We start from the raw sequence: 13,692 nt of genomic DNA on the forward strand, positions 1-13,692 counted from the left end.
ACAACCCATGACTACAGTTACTTTTAAAATTTATAATTGTATAATTTCCAACACATTGATTGAAGTGATGGTCGCTGTCTTGGAGGAAAAAGCCTTTGTAACACTAAGTCCAATGGGTTAATATACCCCTGGCTCAGTGGGAACACCCAGGTGCCTTCCCTGTTGGGGAGCTTTCAGGTCTCTGCTGGAAGACCTCAGAAATCAGTCTGGGGAAAATTCGAGGGTCTTTGATGGCTTATGACACCTTCTGACATGACAGCTGCCTCTCATGTCAGTGTAGTTGAGCCAATTATGCCCCATCAGAAGGGATGAATACTCTCAGGACCTTCCCCAAGGGGACAAGACAGAACAAGCTGGAGGGGGTGGGGCTGAGGGGGGAGTAGCTTTCGGTGGTGAGTGGTGATTTTTCACCCCCTCTGTCTTATGCAGATTAGAGGCCATTACACACCCAAAAACTCACCTTCTCTCCTGGGGGTAGTGGGGTGCAGTGCAAATCTGGCCTCAGAAAAGCACCCTGCCACCTCCACAAAGGGGGAATTATTTTGAGTGATTATTAACATTTCAATCTCTCACAGGCACTCCACATTCACTAGTCTACTTGGATAACAGCATGGACCCTCTGCCCACATGATAATCCTGCCCATACCCAGGGCCTCCTACACTACAAACCTGCTAGTCCAGCTTGACGTTTGCTAGCAACTTATGCACACACATGCACGCATACAACCTGGGTTTCTGGAGGATACACACACTTTCATGCCCTGCTGGCAGCTGGCACCAGGCACATTTACCGTGACCCACACTTCTGCTCCAGCTGCCAGTGCTGAACCCCTCACTCACATCAGTATGTCCTAGTAGCTGTTTTTTGGAACACACAACCATTCCCATCCTGGTGGAGGTTAAAGACCCCCACTTGCCCCAGTAGCTGTTACTGAGATCACACTTGCTCCGTTAACTGACACCAAAGGACAGGGGTACACACACTCCTGATCAGACTCCATGTTATAAATGGGTAATGTGATGACTGGCTCTCACAAATAAGAGATAAATATTGTGGGTATGTTAAGAGAGGTTTTGTTGATATATGGTTATGTTGTTGTAGTTTGTTGTTTGGACACCCTCTGTTCTCCCCATAGTCCCCTTTCCCCCCCTCTGTATTGTTGCCACCGGACAGCCTTGGTTGTCAGGGTTGTCAGAGACGTGGAAGGAGGGCATGTACATCTGCCCCTTGCATGGGGAAGTTGGGAATGGGGAAAGCCTGTTGCTGGGGAGGCATGGCATGACAACACCTCACTTCCAATCAAGTTGCAAGAAAGTCTCCACCAATGGACGGCGAAGAAAAGTTGACTGGCACACTTTAGGAGGGGCCAGGGTTGGCTGATGCAACCCCAGGGGTATAAAAGGTGGAGCAACCACTTTGTAGATGAGCCTCTGGCAGTCGGCCATGCTCCCAGCACTGCTCTTTTTCCTTATTCATTCCTTTGTTGTATTTTTTAAGGTTTAATAACCCTTTATAATTTTAAAGTGAGCAGTCATTTCTCACAATTGGGGTCTCGCCCAGGATCAAAATCTCGTCGCCGTGGCCCTAGGAGATTTCAGACGAGATGCTTGCCCCGCCAATTTCGGCAGCTTGATCAGCTTTTCTTGGCGTCATAGGTGATTTGGAGGTCGACACCCTGGGAACAACAAATGATTAAGTAAGGAAAAAGAAAAGGGGGAAGAAGGGAAAAAGCCCCCTGAAACACTGCAGATGGAAAGATCTGGAGGATTTTGAGTATTGTGCTTGGGGGATGTGAAAAATAGAGTTCACTCTTTAGAATTTTTAAAAGTTTAATAAAGGATAAAAAAAGGACAAATAAGTAATCTAGCGCTGCGGTGCTTGTGGTGAATGGCCAAAGAGCATGGAGGTAGCTTGAAATCATGTTCTCTATATAGGGTTACATTGCTGGGGTTACATGCATATTCATTAGCTTATACATTATTCAAACATTTCTTTGAGTTTCTGATGTTCCAGGAGCTCTTTTGTTTGTTTTCAACCTCTGATTCATCTGCATAATATTCTGCAGGTTAGGTCCATATATTTTATGGCTTCCTGAAGTTCTGTCCTGTTGTTTCACATTCCCTGATAACAAGTAGTTAATAAATACTCTCTAGGATTCTGGTTTCTCTCACTCTTATCTCTCGGACAGGCCAGTCTGCGGATGTGAGAAACAGCATAATTGTTTTACACCATTTTCTGAGTTAGTTACATAAAAGCATTTTTAACATTACATGGTCTCTATTTTAATCATTTTTCTAAAGTCTATAATAATATAGTATTTTTATTGCACTACTATTATATAAACTATATGGTACATACATAAACAGATTATACTATACTCAAAAGCAGTTAAAAAGTAAGCATAAATTGTACCATATAAAAAATACTTGTGATTAATTAAACCTGCTATTCCATATAGCATTATAAACCCCACATTTTTCCACCAGGATAGTCCAAAAAAGTCTTCCCACCATCCTTTATTCATTATAGATTCCCACTTTTGGACTGGTACATGGGCTATTTTCCAGATGTTTTTGGCTATATCCAAAACTGCCTCCCCATTATAATCAATTTGTAGGCAACAATCAGAGGTGTTAAACTTTCCACAAACCCCTCCTTCTTCTGCTAATAAGTAGTCTAGTGCTCACCAATTTCGATACACTGCAGCTCTGGTTTTCCTTTGTTGGCTGACTATTAATTCCATGGCCCCAGCTGTTTCCTTAGTTATGATTTCTACAACTGCTTGGACTCTTATATAGCTTATATACAGCAGTATGTTTAGCTTATATATAGCAGTACGATATCCCCAACTCCCATCCTGTGCCCAGGTGCCTGGACTGTATGTTTGTATTATTTGTTCAGGAGGCCACTCCTCCTCACCCCACTTTTGATATCCCCCAATTTCTCTGATTAATTCTCTTTTGTCTCTTTTTAAGGCATCATAGACTGGCATTCCCAAATTGTTCCCATCTTGGTTTGGCAGCAGGAAAAATCTTGGTTGCATGATTCCTAGAGTACAACTTCCTTTCCATAGGGAAGGAAGTTTTGGATAAGCCCTCTTCCCACAAATCCAGAATAAGCAATCTGGTGCTCTCCAGTACTCTTTTCCTTGGTTATTCACATTTTCCCAGAATTTAGATATTTCGGGGATCCCATAATAGGGGTTTCTTCCAGGGTTATTACACAGGAAAAGTTTAATCTCTTTTTCATATTTACGGTTCTTTTTCTTCTCCTGGGTCCAGTATTGTGTTGGTTTTTCAGGGATCCACCCTGTGGAAGCTCCATTATAGACTTTATATCTTTTACAGGAAGTTTGTCCTACGTAATCCAAGAATTCTTTTCTCAAATGCCAGAGGCACTCCTCTCCTATTATTTCTGAACTTAATATCCACCCCTCTGGTCGGTTTTCTCCTTTCTCCTTTCATGTTGGTTCTATTTCATTTAAGGAGTTCAACCAGGCCTAGGCTACTACCTTACCATGTCCACTCTTCAGACATTAAAGTCCCCCCCATATACCCAGCAGGTGGTAACATTCAGTTCTTTGCTGGTCCTTTCTCCCAGATCTACAAACAAATTCTTCCCTAACCTTGAGATTTCTATCTCAATTTCTATTTGTTGTTTGAGCTTTGTATAGAAATCCCTGCGTGGAGTTGGGTCTGGGTTGGACTGTTGTATCTGCTTTCTTTGCCTGCCTTTTATTCGTTCTTGTACCAAATCTCGTATCAAAACTTGTTCCTTTTTCCATTCTTGAGTCTGACCCATGGAGAAAAACCCATTTGTCTCCTTGTGGTCATCCCTAGTTTGATCCCAGAATTTTCGTAACGCCACACTTTCAGCCATTTTGTACACAGGTGTAAACTTTGGATGAATTATAACAGTGGTGGCTGAGAGAGGTATGAAAACTAAAATAAGAACCTTGAGGTTTTCCATGGTACAGGGGTCTGTAGCATCAGTGACATGGATCATCTAGATTCCCAAGGGGGAGAAGACTAACAAGGAGTATTAGGAGCCCAGTATAACGTGTACTCCCACTTTCTATGCCTGATAGGATTGCTGCCCACAGCATGTAAATATGATCTTCTTGGTGGTGAGTAGAGAGGTTAATCTGGTCTTGCCTCCTTATCTCCTTATCACAAAATTATCTATGTGCCTGCTTTTATTATATTGGGGTTCTTTGCTGTTTGTTAGATAGCTAGCACTTATTAATTTCACTTGCAGAATAGGGTCTTATTACCTCCCCATCATATGGAGTTGTTGTCTGCTTTCAAAATATGGTCCCTGTTTTTGATTTACTACTGAAACAGGGAGTTGGAAATTTAACTCGGACTAGAAACCGATTTTGGATTTTTTTGTTTAGTCTTTTAAATTGTGTGCTCACAAAAAGGCCTGCAGAGAGAACAAAGGAGACTCAAGGCTACTTAGAAAGGAATGCAACCATCCAAGCTGAAGAGAGATAAGAAGAGGCCCCCCACTGACCTTGAGACTGAAGCAGACAGAAAAACTGAATCTGGGTTATAAACACCACATTACAACTAAAAGACTGAAAAACTTTGCGGGCTCATAAAATTGATAAGACAGTTTAATGCATATGTCTTTTACGCATATGCAACAGGTTAGGGAATAATGTAGACTCGGGAATTTTCGGGGGTGTGTATGTCCTTGGGGAGCATGCATCCAGTGCTGAAATAAATCATACCAGCTTTACAACTTTTACAAGTTGTGGAGTTCTTTTTTTCCTCAAATCAACTACAGTGTCCCACTCAGCTTCTAATAGCTTGTGAATATTGGGGAGCATCCATTCAACTCCACAACAGAGGGTTAAAATTAGTACTTGCCCTTGATTAGTGTTGAAACTTCTCCTTTTATCTAGACAAATTTTGCAACACGCTTGCAGCCTGGGGTAGCTACAACACCAGAGCTGGCCATAATTTTCACATTGATGTTGTACCCAACTTGAGTGTCTCGTTCCAGGGTGCTTCAAGCAGGGTATGTAACCAGGAATAAATCTGGGAGATGTCTCATCAGGGAGAGCTGATGGTTTGTCTTTTTTCAAGTTACAGGCAAAAGCAAAAACTCTAGGATCATTTATCGATGCCGTGTTTGTTAATCTAAATATCCCTGATCCCCCCGATTGGGGAAGTAGTAAATTTCTGCCCCAGAGTTTAGAAAGCCTCTGGCCTTTGGGAATACAAAAGAATGGATAAAGACCACGTGGAACTCCTTTCCAGTCTGGATTGATGTGTGGTTGCTCATGGTTTATTTGCCACACTGAGCCTGTGCATTTCGTTTTAGAGTCACTTTCAGTCCTTCTGTGGAAGTGACGATCCTCCAGTCACGGGGTTCTTCTACTGGTCTTTTTATTCTGCTAGTGTGAGTCCATCCTCATTCCTCAGTTCGTACAGCCAATTCGGTGGTCAGCAACACCTGAAAGAGACCCTCCTCTTGTGAAGTTAAAGTGAATCATGATTTTAAAGGGTTGAGATTTTAGTGGAGGGTTAGAACCGATTCATATTGAAGTTGGATACACCAACGATAGGTTAATGATTATTAGATGCTTAAGCTAAAGCTAATTGTTATATTATGAGCTCATTTGCAGAAGGAAGTGGAGCAAGTGAACTATTATAGGAACATATTGAAACCAGTAGAACAGTGCCCAGCACCTGCACTCTATGTCAATCCATCGTGAAGCAAGGGGCCTTGGATCATACTAGAAGGTCACAGAGACCTGACAAAGACCTTCCTGACTTCATCCCTGGGACCACTGACCCAATTCAAGACCACCGACCCAATTCAAGAGAAGAGTTGCACACGTGTGAAAGACTAATAACCTCATTTTAATACAAAGCAGGGATGGAAGGTGCTGGGGTTATGCATATGTAGTATTTTGGGAAATGAATAGAAGGCAATAATCCTTGTGCAGTGTGGTCATGCATTTTGGGGATGACCCCCACGGTGCCGCTCCCTGGCATAATAAACATACCACTTTCTAACTTTGACTAGTTAGAGAGTCTTTGGCCGTGATTTTCGGTTTTAACAATTCAAAAGGTTGGTCTTTCCATGATTTTACCATTACCCAATTCCCAAGAGTGACATTATGAATTTTGAATTCTAGATTACCAGTCTGTGGGATTCTTCCCTTTTCCCATAGTTGTTCCTCTAGAGTTTGTGCTATAGACAGGACATATTTCTTGACACTGTCCTCCCCTTCTTCATAATTGGCCATACTACTGGGCAAAATCAGAAAAGGTAAACCAAACATCATTTCATAAGGTGAAACTTTTAAGTCTGATCTGAGCTGTGTTCTGATTCTCAACAAAGATAGGGGTAGGCACTTGACCCCCACATTTGGGTTTCAGTCATCAGTTTAGTTAGAGTTCTCTTGAGAGTTTGAGTCATCCTTTCAACCCACCCTGAACTCTGTGGATGCCATGGAGCGTGTAATTTCCATTCTATCCCCAGAGCTTGGGCTACTTGCTGCAGTACTTTTGAGGTGAAATGGATTCCTCAGTCTGGGTTGATGTGATTTACTATTCCATACCAGGGAATGATTAGTTCTAGGAGAGTTTTGCATACAACATTGGTAGTAGCTTTAACCACTGGTACCACCCCTACCCAATGGGTCGAATGATCCACTATTACTAACAAAACTTTCCACCGTGGCTCTTGTGGGAGTTCAGTGAAATCTTCTTGGATAATCTGAAAGGGTCATAAGGCTAATTCTCGCCCTCCTCGGTGGACTTCCCTCATGACCTTTTTGTTTACTTTTTGGCATATGGCACACTTGTCAGTTATTTGCTTAGCTATTCCAAAAATTCCTGTACAACCCAAATTTCTCAGGAACTGATCACTCAGCTATTGGGTAGCCCAGTGTGTTTTACTATGTATGCATTCTAATATTTTCCTGGCCAATAGTTTATTTAATAACTGTCTCCCATCAGCACCCACTTTCTTTCATTGTCCTTTTTTGCTCCTTGTCCTGGTTTGAGAGGAAGTGAGTTTTTTGGTATGCTGTGGTCAAACCAATAGGTGCTCAGATTTGAATATTGGCACCTGGTGTGGCCACTGAGGACATGGATACGCCTCTGGGAACACAGGGGGTTAAAAGCAAAGAACTCTCAGGAAAACTTTCTCTTGGTTCCAGTCCGTGAAAGAGGTCAGATCTCCCCTGCCCAGCCGTGGGCTGGGCGGGGGAGGGGAAGCCATGCGGCCGGGTGAGGTGAGCTGGGGCCCTGGACAGAGAAAGGAGGTGAAAGCCCCTGCAGGATGGAAGGGTGGACGAGCCCTGAGAGACATCGGGCAGCCACCCCCCCCCCCCCTCCCGCCCAGGAGAGGGAGAGAGAGAGAGCTGGTGTCTGTGCCTGTGCCACCTTTCAATTTGATAGCACAGCCGGCCAAGAAGGAGAAGGGGCGGGGGGGGGGGGGGGGGGGGGGGTTTGGCGAGAAGGTGCCCAGCAGGGCAGCCATGGGAGTTCTGGACAGGCAGAGCCTGAGATTTTTGAACCCTTTTCTTGGATGATGGAAACCTTACAAATGCTGATCCTCCTGGAGTTGAATGAGAAGAGAGATGGAGATAAGAGGAAATGAGCCATGAGAGAAGATGAGAAGAATCTTGGGTGGGCGGAGGTGATGGAGTGGCCTTTGGCTGGAATTTTCTTGTATAGCCATGGACGGAACCATTTTTCCTGTGACACAGAGACTGCATTTGGGGGGAGGCAATGGCTTGGAGCCAAGAGAGTGCAGTGATGTTATGTGAAGGAGTGCATGAACAGAGGAGACGGCTGAGGAGGGTGGTGGTGGTGCCCTCTGTCTTCGGGAAAGAAGAAGAAGATCTCTGTTCTCGAGACCCCTCGGCCCCAGGGGGTGAAATTTGGGGGGGACAGGTGTCCCGAAAGTGAGAGACTGCTTTTTCTGGAATTGGGCAAAGCATCCTTGAAAGGGGAACCCTAGAAGCAGCTCTGGTCCATGTGCAGTGGTGAGAGCACTGGGCATGGAAGGAAGATGTCACGATGGCAAATGATCTCTGGGTGGTGCCACGTGTGACATGGAAACGCACGAGGTTTCAACTGTGTTTCCAGGGGAAGCCTATGGTAAAAGAGGGACTCCTCTCTCCTTGATGAACTGAGAATTGATTATCTAAAGGATGGTGATGGACTGATAGTTGGTGATCTGAGGGATGGATGTATTGGAAATTTGGTGGGGGGAGGTGGAATGTTTTTGGAAGGTTTTCCTTCTGAGTTCTGTGTGTGTTCCTCTTTATATATAGTTGTAGGTTAATAAAGTTTTTGTCTTCTTTATTCCTTAGCTGGAGCTTGCTTTGCTCTATTCCTGGTCACATCTCACAGCAGACACCAGGGAGAGTATATTTTCATGGGGGCGCTGGCATCGCGCCAGCATCAAACCATGACATTTATGGTTCCCTGACTGAGAATCAAACCCAGGCCTTGGCGGTGAGAGCGCCAAATCCTAACCACTAGACCACCAGGGAGAGTATATCTTCATGGGGGCGCTGGCATTGTGCCAGCGTCAAACCGTGACACTCCTATTTCAAGGAATTTCTTTTCCTCTGTTTTACTTATTGAGGGAAATCCAGGACTCCTGTACAACTGACCAATGTGATCAAGCAGAAGCCATTTATTGTTTACATTACACACATATTTATAGATTCTACAAACTACTAAGTACACACTTCTTGATTGGTGCCTTTGTCTTGTTCACTCATTTTCTGCCTGCATTTCTTGGAGTATATGACTGATTGCAGTCCAGGTGTTTCACAGTCCTCTGTTATCTAGTTCTTGCGGTCTTGGTATTCGGTATCTCAGCCTCTTCTTTCTTAATTTAGCACAATTTATGTTCCAACAGCCTTGATGAATTCCTGAGGCTTTGATAATAAACTTAGAAGCAGGTTGGCTGGTGCACACTATGGCCTAACCCTTGCTAATACATTGCAGCGATTCCCCTTTTTTCTTCTTCTTGCACCAGCCAGACCCTCTTTACTGTATTTTCTACTAAGCGGGTCGCCAATTTAAATCTGCATGGAATAACACAAAGCAGTATAATAATGACTACTAATGCTAATTTGCAGAAGCAAACAAACTCCACAACTTTTGGGAAAGTTGTAAAGCTGGTATGTTTATTACAGCGCTGGACGCATGTGGGAATCATTCCCCTAAAATGACATGCGTACCTCTGGGAACTCCAGATCCCCTTTTATCTCCCTCTCAAATACATATGCATGCAATTTCACAATAGGTTCATACATATTCATTCCACTGATTTCGTATGACACTTGCCGCTAATTATTCTTTATCAGAAAGAACTCCTGGGTCAGGTTGCCCTGCTCTGTCTGCCCCCCCCCCCCCCCCCTCCACCCCCCCCTTATCTCTTGTCCTTTGGCTGAACCAGTCATCTAAGCACAGGCCCTTCACGAGAACAGGCAGTCAGACCAAACAGCAAGCTACAGACTTAACTCAAAGATGTACATTTCACCTAAATCAAAATGGATTTCTAATCTGAAAAATTTCCACTCTGCCTCAATACTAACAAAGCTCCCTTTACAGTATCTTTCAACCATCCAGTTATTCCCCATTCCTCAAACCATTCATCCAAACCCCAGTCATTCATAGTCAATTTCTTCATGTTATCTTGCAGTTGTTTGAGTTTCCTGTGAATGGATGCAGAACGGTCAGAGAGGTTCATACAACACATTTCTTCAAACTCCTCACATCCGTGTCCATGTGCTAACAAAAAAAATTCTATAGCAGCTCTGTTTTTGCAATGTGCTGTGCCTAATGCTATCTACATCAGTGAGCATCTGATTTAAAATAGCTCAAATTATGTTTAGCTGTTTAGCTGTCCAGCATCCCAACCTATTCAGTGTAGTCAAAGCTTAAGCAGCTGCAACACCAGGAGTAAGGAATGATGCTATGATTCTTGCTGGAGTGCCCCAAAACTCTTCACGATCATTACAATTAGATCCTATGCTTGTGATTGCTCTTTTAGTTCTTTTGCTATGTCCTGCTCTCCAAATAGTCTGATTCAACATTTCTTGCATGCTAGGGGCAAACATGGTTAGTTTTCCTAGGTAACAAGGTCCACCAAATGGATTACTCAGAATTGCGGGCCAGGGTCAATCTCCACAAATTAAAAAGACACCTGGTGGAAACTTTCTTACAGTCACATTTGTACCTGCACTTCCAGGATAAATCCAATTGTGGCAATATTTGGTCACATTCTTATACCATGGAGAATTGGGATTAAGGATGACACTATTATTTTTGGGGTTTGGGACTAGGACATTGCTCGTATTAGTTGATTTTGGGTTTAAAAAGTTGTTAAAAACCAAGTAATAATTTCCAGGTACCGATCCTAGCAAGTCTAGGTCTTGGGGTTCTAGTCTGCTTTCATTCAGTGATTTTGTTATCATACCTGCTTGGAAGCCCTTGCCGTTTGGCTTAATCCCCAACCATTTGCATCTGTCCAATTTTGTACCACCACTGGTTATGTTACACCAGCAATCCTCTGTGTTCGGCTTACTGGCTTCCACGTATGGTTTTCCTCCAGCTCCTACCTGTTTTACAAACCCAGCAAAGTCATTCATTGGGATACCAATTAAAAATGTACGAAAAGGATCTCCTGGAATGGCTAAGAATAAACAAAAGGAATCTGCCCTGGTAGCATTGGCCCAAGTAAGCCACATATCCTGTCGATGCCATCAAGCCTTCCGGATGATGTTCTCCCCTGGAGTGTTGGCATAGTAAGCAGGCAAACACTACCTCCATTGCACTCAGTGACCCGCTTAGTGACACTGAGGCTACCAGGCATGCAACACTGCAAAACAGAACCACCATAGATTTTCTACTGCTTGCCCAAGGACATGGCTGACAAGACTTTGAAGGGATGTGCTGCCTCAACATCTCTTCACATTTAGAATCCATCCACACAAATATCCAGAAGCTGAGGGAGCAAATAAAGGACTTAAAGGTGGAAAAACACCCAGATTGGATCAATGAACTTTTCGGACAGTGGGGTTTCACAGGACGGGTTTCATCTTTTGTCAAAGGAATTTTTTGGATTGTAATAATTGTTTTTATCGTCTTAGTCATGTTTCCCTGTCTAGTCAAGTGTATGCAAAAGTCCATTGGGGAGGTCTTCTTAGTAAGAAATAAAAGGGGAGTTGTAGCATCCCATGAACTCTCTCCTCTTGGTCAATTCCCAAGCTCTCTGCCCTGGCAACAGCAGTAACTACTTACCATAGAGTTGGTCCTCCTGGGGAGAAAAGACAGACTCTCCCATGGACTTCTGGTTCACTGATCCCTGGTTTCTCCTTTCCCTGTTCCCTCATTGGTTGGATACCAGTGGTGGCCAACCCCCTCCCCCAGAGACCAATCCCCTCTGCCCTGTCCTCAGCTCTGCCCCCCACCCCTTCCCCTTCTTAAGCTGCCTGCACCACATGATGGTCCTCTTTTTCCTTGCTGTGTCCCCTTCAGCCTCATGTGATATACTCTGCTGGAATAAAACCTTGCAAAAAAGAGCCTTTCTTGCCTCTCTTGCTGAGCCAGCTGCGGTGAGTGTTGTGTGAGGGTTTGACTGTGTTGCCTGAATGTTAACTCAACCTGCTTTTCTACAGGAGAGGTTTGTTTGGAACAGTTAATAGGCAGCAGCACCCACCATTCCAACACCTGCATTTTTACTGGCAGGTTAATTTAGAGAAGCACCCAGCACTCTGACCCCCACAGCTGACCAGCGAGAAAAGACCAGCCCCAGCAAGGGGGCAAAACCATGAGCTCCTCCACCAAATAAGCTGAAGCCTGAAAAACAACATGGAAACAAAAAGAGACAGCACCAATAAACCCAATCCAAAGCTGAGAAGAAGCACAGCATCCCAGAACAAGGATAGACAACACTCCACAAAGAAAAAAGGCCAGAGTTCATCCACCGTCCAGAACAAGGACATCTAGAAAACAGTGAAAAGCTCAAACACAGCCTGCATGGCCACACTCCATGGGAACCAGGATGCACAAAAAGGAAACGAGCCCAGCACTTCTCGAGGTTTCAGGGGAATTAACTCTTATTCCTGTTACTCGGGGTAACACCACCCAGGTATTGAACTTTTGGGTGTGCCGATGTCTGCACTCTCCACACCTAGGGAAACTTCCTCCTCTAAACTCACGGCTATCAGATCCATGCTCCACACATTCTAATCTCACCCAAGGATAGCAAAAGCATTCACAGTTCTGAGGGCAATGGATGTTTTCAGGTGGTGCTGATTGATTAGTTCACTATGATTACCTACTAACCGTAGATGATTCATAACATAAACTGCTTTCAGCACTCACAGAATGGAGCTCAGCCCATCCTCCCCCATTTCTTGTTTATCAAGCAGTCCTTTCAGTACCTGATGTGTCCCTTCAACCCTAGCTTGTCCTGTGGAGCTACCTGGAATACCTGTTTTATGCTTCACTCCCCAACAAGCTAAGATTTGGCCATTTTCCAAACACTCTGATAATAGCACATAACTCAAGAACTTGTAAAGAACCTCCTGGCCCCTCAAGGATTTCACTGAGCCATTTGTCTTTGTCCTGCGAAGTAAGGCCTGCTTATAAGTTTTTTGACCGGCATCAGTAAAACTGTGAGGCCTTTTACAGGTTGCTTTGATAGCCAAGGCAGTTCTTCCACCTGTTGATGCAAAGAAAAAGGCTTACAAGGGGGAAAATGAGTGCTAATAAGACATGGAAAGTTCAACAATGCCCATTGCAAGGTGTCTTACATAGCTTTGTTGATCTTTTCTGGTATAGGCCAAATTTCTACTGGTACACTGACTAAGCAAGTAGGGAATGGATTTTCTGGAGTAGCAATAGATAAACACAAAGTATCTAAACCTGAAACATTAGCTAAAATCACCCAAACATTTGTTCTAGGCTGGCTAACTGGTAAAGTTGCACTACTAAAAACAAATAAACCAAAAAAGCAGAAGTATAACATTCGATTGAACCCCATATTTCCCTTAAGCTATCAGCTAACAAAAATTGTACAACACTACTGATTCTCACACTTATAAAGAAACCCAATGTCCACAATCTTCTGTGGGCGAAGCACAAGATGTCAGGTGCAAATTGAAATCTCTGCACAGTTCACGTCTGTGTGTCTTCTTCTCTGCTTGTGGGGTGGTGTGAGAGTCTGTCCGAATTTTCCCTCATCTGCCTCATGATCGTCATTGAGGACCACTGAAGAGAAGACCACCCCATCTTCTCTGTAGGAGAAAGTCACATGCCACAAGGCCCTGAGACCTGAGAGCATTGCTAAGCTACTGTTTTCACAGGTGTTGTTTGCTGTATGCTACACTGAGCCCAATAAGAAGAAGAAGGGGGCACCATGCCCTTTTTGCAACAATAGCCTTGGAAGCTGTCCTACCTCTTGGCCTGGCTGGACTTCTCATGAGTTCTGGGTGGTCCCCTGCAGAAGACCCCTCTCACTTGTTTGCAACCACCGTGACAGACAGACTGAGATGTAAGAAGCCTCTCCATCAAGGACTGAGACATGAAATCCCATTGTGAAAAGGCCCCTCTCCTCCTTCCAAGGACTGGGACTGAAACCCCTAACCCGGGGGAGGTATGTGGGGGAGGCAAGCTGACCAAACCGAGATGTTTGCCTGC

At 44.1% G+C, this 13,692-nt stretch overlaps 1 non-coding gene across 1 annotated transcript; it reads right to left on the reverse strand.

Moving 5' to 3' along the window:
• Positions 1 to 8,453: 8,453 nt before the first annotated feature.
• TRNAE-CUC (transfer RNA glutamic acid (anticodon CUC)) lies at positions 8,454 to 8,525 on the reverse strand. The gene has a single exon. It is a non-coding gene; the product is annotated as a tRNA-Glu (tRNA).
• Between the last annotated feature and the right edge of the window lie 5,167 nt (positions 8,526 to 13,692).

The sequence above is a fragment of the Agelaius tricolor genome, unplaced genomic scaffold, assembly GCF_023055355.1.
Source record: "Agelaius tricolor isolate 1412-34295 unplaced genomic scaffold, bAgeTri1.0.p SCAF_21, whole genome shotgun sequence".
NCBI classification, from domain to species: domain Eukaryota; kingdom Metazoa; phylum Chordata; class Aves; order Passeriformes; family Icteridae; genus Agelaius; species Agelaius tricolor.